The sequence below is a fragment of the Balaenoptera ricei genome, chromosome 2 (genome assembly GCF_028023285.1).
Source record: "Balaenoptera ricei isolate mBalRic1 chromosome 2, mBalRic1.hap2, whole genome shotgun sequence".
In the NCBI taxonomy this organism is placed as follows: domain Eukaryota; kingdom Metazoa; phylum Chordata; class Mammalia; order Artiodactyla; family Balaenopteridae; genus Balaenoptera; species Balaenoptera ricei.
In genome coordinates this window covers 134,222,403-134,231,464 of record NC_082640.1, presented here as the reverse complement: position 1 = coordinate 134,231,464, position 9,062 = coordinate 134,222,403, and the positions used below count along the sequence as shown (strand labels likewise).

The 9,062-nt window shown below is 33.3% G+C and overlaps 1 pseudogene; it reads left to right on the top strand.

Moving 5' to 3' along the window:
• Positions 1–6,814: 6,814 nt before the first annotated feature.
• LOC132361425 (U6 spliceosomal RNA) lies at positions 6,815–6,912 on the top strand (annotated as a pseudogene).
• The last annotated feature ends 2,150 nt before the right edge of the window (positions 6,913–9,062 follow it).

Genomic DNA, 9,062 nt, shown 5'->3' with positions numbered 1-9,062 from the left:
CTAAAGAACACAATTTGCAATGAATATAAAAGTTATGATTATCTTTATATCATATAAAATAGCATCAACATACATAAAGAAAAAGCTACAAATACACTAGGAAAAAATAGAGAGCAACATACTAATAATAGCAAGCTTTAATTCATCTTTCTCAGTCCATGACAGATCAAATGGACAGTCTTCAATAGATCAAAATAATAATGCATGAGGTAGATTTAAATTATAGATATCAATCTCTGTATTCTGAAAACAGAGCTTACATTTTGTGAGGCCAGCATTACCCTGACACCAAAACCAGACAAGGATACCACAAAAAACAAAAACAAAAACAAAGAAACAAAAACTACAGGCCAATATCCCTAATGAACATAGATTAAAAAATCCTCAATAAAATATTAGCAATCCAAATTCAACAATACATTAAAAGTATCATACACCATGATCAAGTGGAATTTACTCCAGGGATGCAAGGATAGTTCAATATCCACAAATCAATCTATGTGATATACCACATTAAAAAATGGAGGATAAAAATGATATGATAATCTCAATAGATGCAGAAAAAAACATTTAACAAAATTCAATATTTATGACAAAAAAAAAAAAAAACTCTCAACAAAGTTGAGAGAACATACCTCAACATAATAAGGGCTATATACGACAAGCCCACAGCTAATATCATACTCAGCAGTGAAAAGCTGAAAGCTTTTCCTCAAAATCAGGAAAAAGACAACTATACCCACTCTTACCACTTATATTCAATGTAGTACTGGAAGTCCTATAGAACAATTAGGCAAGAAAAAGAGTAAAAGGCGTACAAGTCAGAAGAGAAGTAAAACTGTCACTACTTGGAGATGACACAATATTATGTATAGAAAATCCTGAAGACTCCACTAGAACTACTGTTAGGAGAAAAAAATAAAATTCAGTAAAGTTGCAGAATACAAAATCAATATCCAAAAATCAGTTACATTTCTATACACTACTAATAAACTATCAGAAAAAGATATTAAGAAAACAGTCCCATTTGCAACTGTATAAATATAATAAAATACCTATGAATAAATATAACTACAGAGGTGAAAGACCTGTACACTGAAAACTGTAAAACATTAAAGAAAGAAACTAATGAAGATATAAATAAGTAGAAATCTATTTTGTGCTCATGACTTGGAAGAATTAATATGGTTAAAATGACCAACCACAACCCAAAACCATCTACAGATTAAATGTGATCTCTATCAAAATTCTAATGGTACTTTTTATAGAACTAGAACAAATAATTCAAAAATTTGTATGGAATCACAAAAAACTCTGAATAGCCAAAGCAATCTTGAGAAAGAACAAAGCTGGAGGCACCACCGGCCCTGATTTTAAACTATATTACAAAGCTATTATAATCAAAACAGTGTGGTATTGTCATAAAAACAGACACATAGGTCAATAGAATAGAATAGAGAGCTCAGAAATAAACCCATACATATATGGTCAATTAATTTACAACAAAGGAGCCAAGACTATACAATGGGGAAAGGACAATCTCTTCAACAGATGGTGTTGTGAAAACAGGACAGCCACATGCAAAAGAATGAAACTAGGCCACTATCTTACACTACACACAAAAATTAATTCCAAATGAATTAAAGACTTAACATAAGACCTGAAACCATGAAACTAGAAGAAAACATAGGTGGTAAGCTCCCTGACATTGGTCTTGGTAATGATTTTTTGGATTTGTCATCAAAATCAAAGGCAACATAGTCAAAAATAAACAAATGGGCCTGCATCAAACTAAAAAGCTTTTGCATAGCAAAGGAAACCATCAACAAAATGAAAAGGTAAGCTACCAAATGAGAGAAAATATTTGAAAATTATATATCTGATAAGGGGTTAATATCCAAAACATATTAAAAAACTTATAGGGCTCAATAACAAAAGGCAAACAATCTGATTTAGAAATGGGCAGAGGATTTGAATAGATATTTTTCCAAACAAAGACATACAGATGGCCAACAGCTATATTAAAAGGTGCTCAACATCAGTAATCATCAGGGAAATGCAAATCAAAACCACACTAAGGTATCACCTCTTGGCTATTATCAAAAAGATAAGTAACAAGTGTTGGTGAGGATGTGGAGAAAAGGGAACCCTTGTGTACTGTTGGTGGGAATGTAAATTGGTGCAGCCACTATGAAAAACAGTATGGAGGTTCCTCAAAAAGTTAAAAACAGGGCTTCCCTGGTGGCGCAGTGGTTGAGAATCTGCCTGCCAATGCAGGGGACAAGGGTTCGAGCCCTGGTCTGGGAGGATCCCACATGCCGCGGAGCAACTAAGTCCGTAAGCCACAACTACTGAGCCTGCGCATCTGGAGCCTGTGCTCCGCAACAAGACAGGCCGCGATAGTGAGAGGCCCGCGCACCGCGATGAAGAGTGGCCCCCGCTTGCCACAACTGGAGAAAGCCCTCCCACAGAAACAAAGACCCAACACAGCCATAAATAAAAAACATTAAAAAAATTTTTTAAAAAAAGTTAAAAATAGAACTACCATATGATGAAGTAATTCCACTGCTGAGTGTTTATCCAAAGGAAAAAGAATCACAATCCCAAAGAAATATCTGCATCCCCATGTTCACTGCAACATTATTTACAATAGTCAAGACCTGGAAGCAACCTAAGTGTCCACCTACAGATGAAGAGATTTTTTTTAAATGCGAATAATATTCTAATATATATATATACACGTGTGTGTGTGTATATATATATATATATATTAGAATATTATTCAGCCATAAAAAAGAAGGAAACCCTGCCATTTGCAACAACATGAATGTACCCTGAAGGCATTATGCTAAGTAAAATAAGTCAGAAAGAGAAAGACAATACTGTATTATCCCACTTATAAGTAGAATCTTAAAAATAAAAAACAACTCACAGAAACACAGAACAGATTGGTGGTTGCCAGAGGTAGGGGGTGGGGGTGGGCAAAATGGCTGAAGGTGGTCAAAACGTACAAACTTCCAGTTATAAAATAGATAAGTTCTAGTATGTAGGGTTATAATACTGTATTGTATATTTGAAAGTTGCTAAGAGAATAAATATTAAAAGTTCTCATCACAAGAAAAAATACTGTAACTATGTAAGGTGATTATATTAACTAGATTTATCATGGTAATCAATTTGTAATATATACAAATATCAAATTGTGTTGTACACCTGTGTTATATGTCAATTATATCTCAATAAAAAATAAAATCATTATATGTTAACATTAATAAATTATTTAAATTAATAGCAATTTACTGAGAATAGTGGCATTGTTTTACATCTTTGCAAAATTTCTTTACTGTCTGGCTTAATATAAGATAGCTGGAATCTCATACCTGCTTCTGCATTCAGTCCGTACATGTCACATGTTACATGTCATATAACCTCAGGAAAACTCTTCTGTATACCCACAAGAGAAAAAGTGAAAAATGAAAATAGCTTATTAGTAGTATCACGAACATTGTTTTGACCTGACAGACCACCTGAAATGGTCCCAGGGGACACCAGGGGTCTTGAGACCACACGTGGAGAACTGTTGCTCTGAGAATTGCTCTCTTCCCCATATCCAACCTCACCACAATGGTTTCAGAGAGGTCAAGACCTTGCCATTTCTGCTGTATGAATCTTTCCAGGTGTCCATAGTTGACTAGTTGAGTAATAGAGAAGGAACCCAAGGAGACTTAATTTAACTTTCTCTCTGAAGAATTTATAATTAAGATGGAAAGATAATAAGTTAGTCCTTTGTCTGGCTGGATGGGTAATATATAAACATGAAACTGTGTGGCAGCTATTTTCAGAACACCATGTAGATTATACAGTAGAGAAAGCCACTCTGCAAAGAGAAAACAATAATGCAAAGGATCAAGTGAAGTAGAGGCCAGAATTAGAGAGCATGCTGATGACTTAGCATCACACGGTCCAGGGCCCTTTACAGTCTTCTTGCATTTGCAGTAATCAACACCTTGGCATTCCAATAATAAAATTCCATTTTCTTTTGGTTTCCTCATGTTGGTTCCTGATATTAAAGAGTCCTACTTAATACACAGTGGTTTTCTTTATAGTTATAATTGCTTTGAAACAGACAATATAATCTCAAAAGGGCATTTAGAAGTCCTGTGAAGCAGCTCTAAGTTGGAATTTTTACAAAATATATTATTTCCTAAGAAATATGAAATATGAAATTCAACAAGTATGTTGATTTCCTCCTGAAATGCTCACAGGCAAAAAGCTACCTGCACAAGCACAGCACTCCTTACTTTGGAAATATCTAAATTATATTATTCTCGGTGGTCATTTTATATGTCCTAATAAAAAAATGCAACAAATTATTTTCTAAAATGTAAAGGTTCACCTATATGAGAAATGGTAATATAAGATTAAAACTCAATATAGGATTAAAATTCAGAAGCAATTATAGTAGGGATTAGATATGGCCACGTTAATATGAATTTAGCTCTGATTTGAGGGCAAGGACATAAATTAAATGACAACTCTTCTAGAACTGGGATGTAGATACTTTTTCTTATGGTTAAGAAGGTCCTTTCAAAATGTCTTCTAAATATGACTAATATTTGTTGAATATAACTTTACTTGCCTAGAGCTGTGCAAGTGTTTCACAAACGTTATCATTTAATCCTCACAACAACCCAACAATGAAGATAATTATCCTCATTTTACAAATATGAGAAGTAAAGTTCAGGAATATGGCCTGAGATCACATGGCTTACAAAACAAAGAGATTGAATATGAATCTGTATATTTAACTTCAAAGTCTGTACTTTCTCCTTTAAACTACAGCAAATACATGCTTTGTACAACTTAAATATTAAACCCAATTGAGAAAAATCAATCAAATAAAAATGAAGCACACATAAACTCAAGTAAATAAACTGTATGCCCATCTTTTCAAGCATTCTATTTCTTTGCATAGAGCCTCGCTCATGGCAAGCATTCAACAAATATTTTTTAATTTATTAATACAGGAAATGGATTTGACTTATTGCTGAGAAATCATAAATGTGATCAGGTAAAAAGAAACCATATTGGAATTTTTAGACTACTTTTTTCCACTGGGTAAACTTTTGCTTCCTTCATCAAATAATAAAAAGTTCTTCACTCTTCATTAGCATTTATGTCTAAATGTCTTCCCTGATCAAGCTCTTGAGAAGAAAAATATGAGATACTACTCAGAGTCTATTAAAATTTGTTGAAAATATTTTATATCAAGTAATACACTAAAAGGTTTACATATATCATTTAATTTAATCTTTTTTAAAAAAATTTTTGGCCACACTGCGTGGCATGTGGGATCTAGTTCCCCAACCAGGTATAGAACCTGAGCCCCTTGCAGTGGAAGCACAAAGTCTTAACCACTGGACTGCCAGGGAAGTCCCATTTCATTTAATCTTCATTACAGAAGAGGAAAGTAAAGTATACAGGTAATAAGTATATGTCCTTGGATTACTATTCAGTAATTGTAAATCCAAAATCGGAGCCCAAGTCTTCTAAATCCTGTGTAGTTTCCATTATACCAGTAGCTTCCAAAGTGGGGTCTAAGTACCCAAGGAGTATACAAGATCAAAAAAATTATTAAAACTTCTATTTATATATATTATAAATATACATTTATAGTATAAATTCTGTTACATACTATATATTTAATTTTAATTATTTTTATGACTTACAAATTATATTAGTATAGTATAACAAGTATAAAATTTACACATAAATATATACTTATTGAGTGCACGTAAGTAAAAATATATTGTTGATGGAAGTCACAGTCAAAAACTACACTATACCACACTGCCCTTCCATAACATTCTCTCCAAAACACACAATACACACACACAGAGTAAATTAAAGGAATAAACAGGCTAAGATCTTTGTCTACAGCCAGTAGATGCTGAAACTTGACACAGACTAACCTTGTTCTGCTCACTCATAGGTATAAACTAGGAAATCCTCTGCCTGGAAAGCCTAACTCTAGACCTATCCTCTGGGAGCCTTCAATCATAAACATCAATAAGTCCAGGCCTGCCACAGCTTCATCAACTTAGGTTTCTAGTTTCTTCATTAATAGGTCAAAGATGGTTCAAAAAGGGCCGGCTGGGATGCCAATATACATGATATATGGAAAAAAAGAAAGTTTAAACAAATAGAGGAACACTTAATTTAGGTATTTTAGAAGTCTTTCCTATTAAACTAATATGAACTGAATTCCCAAATTCAAAAAAAAAAAAAAGTATTAAGAATCAGTAGGAGATTTTCAAAACAAACTCATCAAAACCTTTCAACAATATTCCAGTATAGACATAGCAGCTGATCAAAGCTAGCTCCTTAAAGCCCTATTTGTTAAAAACAGAAACAGCCAATTAGAAAAGAGAACCCAAGTAAATGGTAAGAAGTCAACTTAAAGGAATTAAAATAAGTAGTAGAATATCATCAGAAAAGAATAAAAGGAATATGAGGAAAAGGTAAAAATCTTATGTCAGTTCAAATTGAATAGACTATTCACAATAGCAAACTTCCAAAAGATAAGAAGGGAAAGAACTGTTCAGGGGAAGCCTATCAGTTTAAGCCATACTCAAATATAAACCATAATGAATGCTGATAGTGTGAAAAGGTAAGACACTGAAAAAGTTAAGAATAAGTCCCATTGGGCCAATTTAGGGATCCAACAATGACAAACCTCCAAAAATATAATTATCATTTTATTGTATCCACTACTATCACAAGGCAATAGGAACAAAGCCAATAGTACTTGCTTTGTCCGCACATATTACAAAAACTGAAATGATATAGAAAAGATTACTATAATCCCTATGCAAGGGTGACATGCCAATTCTTAAACTGTTTTATATTTTTCTTATATTTAAAAAAAGAAGTGCAAGAAGGATGAATCAGAAACTAATGAGATTAGTTACATACAGGTGTTAAGGCGGAACAAAATGGAAGGGATTGTGGAGAGGGCAGTGACTCTTTCATGAATATACATTTAATATAGTTTTGACATTGACTTTTTGAATCATGTTGTTTTATGTATTCAAAAATAAAATTAAAAACACTAGGAGAACAAAACCTCAAATAACAGGAACAATATAACTATATCCCAAATTAAATAAGTAAACACATAAATAAATAAATAACCATACCAAAGGGGAAAATTAGGACTAACCTGAGTAACCTTAAAACATTGTAGTCTGACTATATACCCCAAGTCTAAAGCCAAAAAGAACTGTAAACAAATACGGAACTCTAGTTAGAGGGTTTTTGATGGCAGTGTGAGTTAGCAATTCTGAAACTACTTTCTATGCATTGTAGGACTGAGGAAATGATTAAATATCTAGAGAATTAAAGAAGCCAGGTTTCTCACTGTTGGAGAAGGCAGTTACAAATATGAAAAGGGGAAGGCTAGAATGAATCCTCGCGTGCTGAATTGGATGAAAGTTATCAGCATAAACTCATGGGTTTTAAGAGATAGACAGATAGATAGACAGATGATAGATAGTAGAGAAAGAAAAAATAAATGGATGTAGATATATTTATATCTCTTCTTTCTGCCTGTTGAAAAGGCCTAGAAACAAAGACACCCAGCAGCAATGAGACAGTCTAAATCCTGATCTTGGTTTCTAAATACCAACCCCCATTAAAAGGAACTGGCTTCCTTGGAAATACAGTTGACTCTTAGTGTTGAGGCAGGAAAAATAAAAAGTGAGCCTGGAACATCTTGTAGCTCCAGAAAGTAAGACGGTGCTCAAAAAAATGATGGAGGTATGCCAAAAGGAATAGGAATCAGTTTGAAGGGTTTCCACTGTAAATATGAAACAAACTGAGCGGTAAAATAAAATAATGATAGTAACAAAATACTCATGGAATAAAAAGAAATCTCTGAATCTATACTTCCATTAAAAAAAATGAATAAGTAAATTAAAGGGGAAAAAAAGTTTTCTTATATTACAACTGGTAAATGAGGGAGAAAATAGTGAAGTTATAAAATTACCATTTGGCAATTACAGTCTGTCTAAATTTAGCTGATTGTCCTTCTGAAAGCTTGATGAGGATAGACATCAAATTAGTGGTGCCCATACGGATAGGATAACAAGAGCTACTTGTTTAGCAGATAAATCAGCAAAAGCACTGCCTTTGGCTTCTGTAATGATCTCAGAATACAGGCATATACTTTAATAACTGATATTTCTTGGGTATTAGTAACTTTTAATATATCATTGATCATTTTAACATTTTTCTTTCAGGCTACCTGAATATGTCTCAAATCCCCTTTGCTTCTGTAGCACCCCAAAACCATGAATAATGTGTCTATTTTATGTTAAATGTTTACCACTTTCCTTTCGCCAAAATGCAGGCTCAAATCAAAGTTATTAGGTTAGCCACTTGGGAAAGTAGCATTAGGTAGTGGAATTGATTTGATGGCTATATATTCCATGGCGATTACATGTCCTGCACAGGAAATATCTTTCTCATTTTAAAGAAAAAGCCATCTATAATATAATAGATAATATTGAATCAGGATTCGTTAAAGAAGTATCTGTAGGAGCTGTCCTGGACATGCTTTCTGAGTTACACCTAAACAGTTATATGTAATTTCCCTTTATCTGAAAGGATAAAATTTTCACAATGTTGAATTGTGATATGAGAAGCAAAAAGTAGGAAGACTTTGTAACTGGTAGAATGAAGACAGAGAAATGCTGAAAGCTGCCTAGAAGTAACAAAGTACAGAGTACCATGGCTGAAATTACAGAGGAGACTATAAATGCCCTAAGGGCCTAGCCAAAGAGTCATTTGCTACCATGGTAATGGAGATCACTAAACTTTAAAGCAGTTACTGGCTTCTCAAAAGGATATCTGTTCTCTGGCTAATACTTTCTGCTGTTTTTGGTTAACGCATAAAGGCAAACAGGAAAAAAAATCCCTTTAAAAAAGCTAACTGGGTCTCAAAGAATAGACAAATTGTCTTAGGATTTATTCATTTAGATTTGCCTAGATCAAATAGGAAA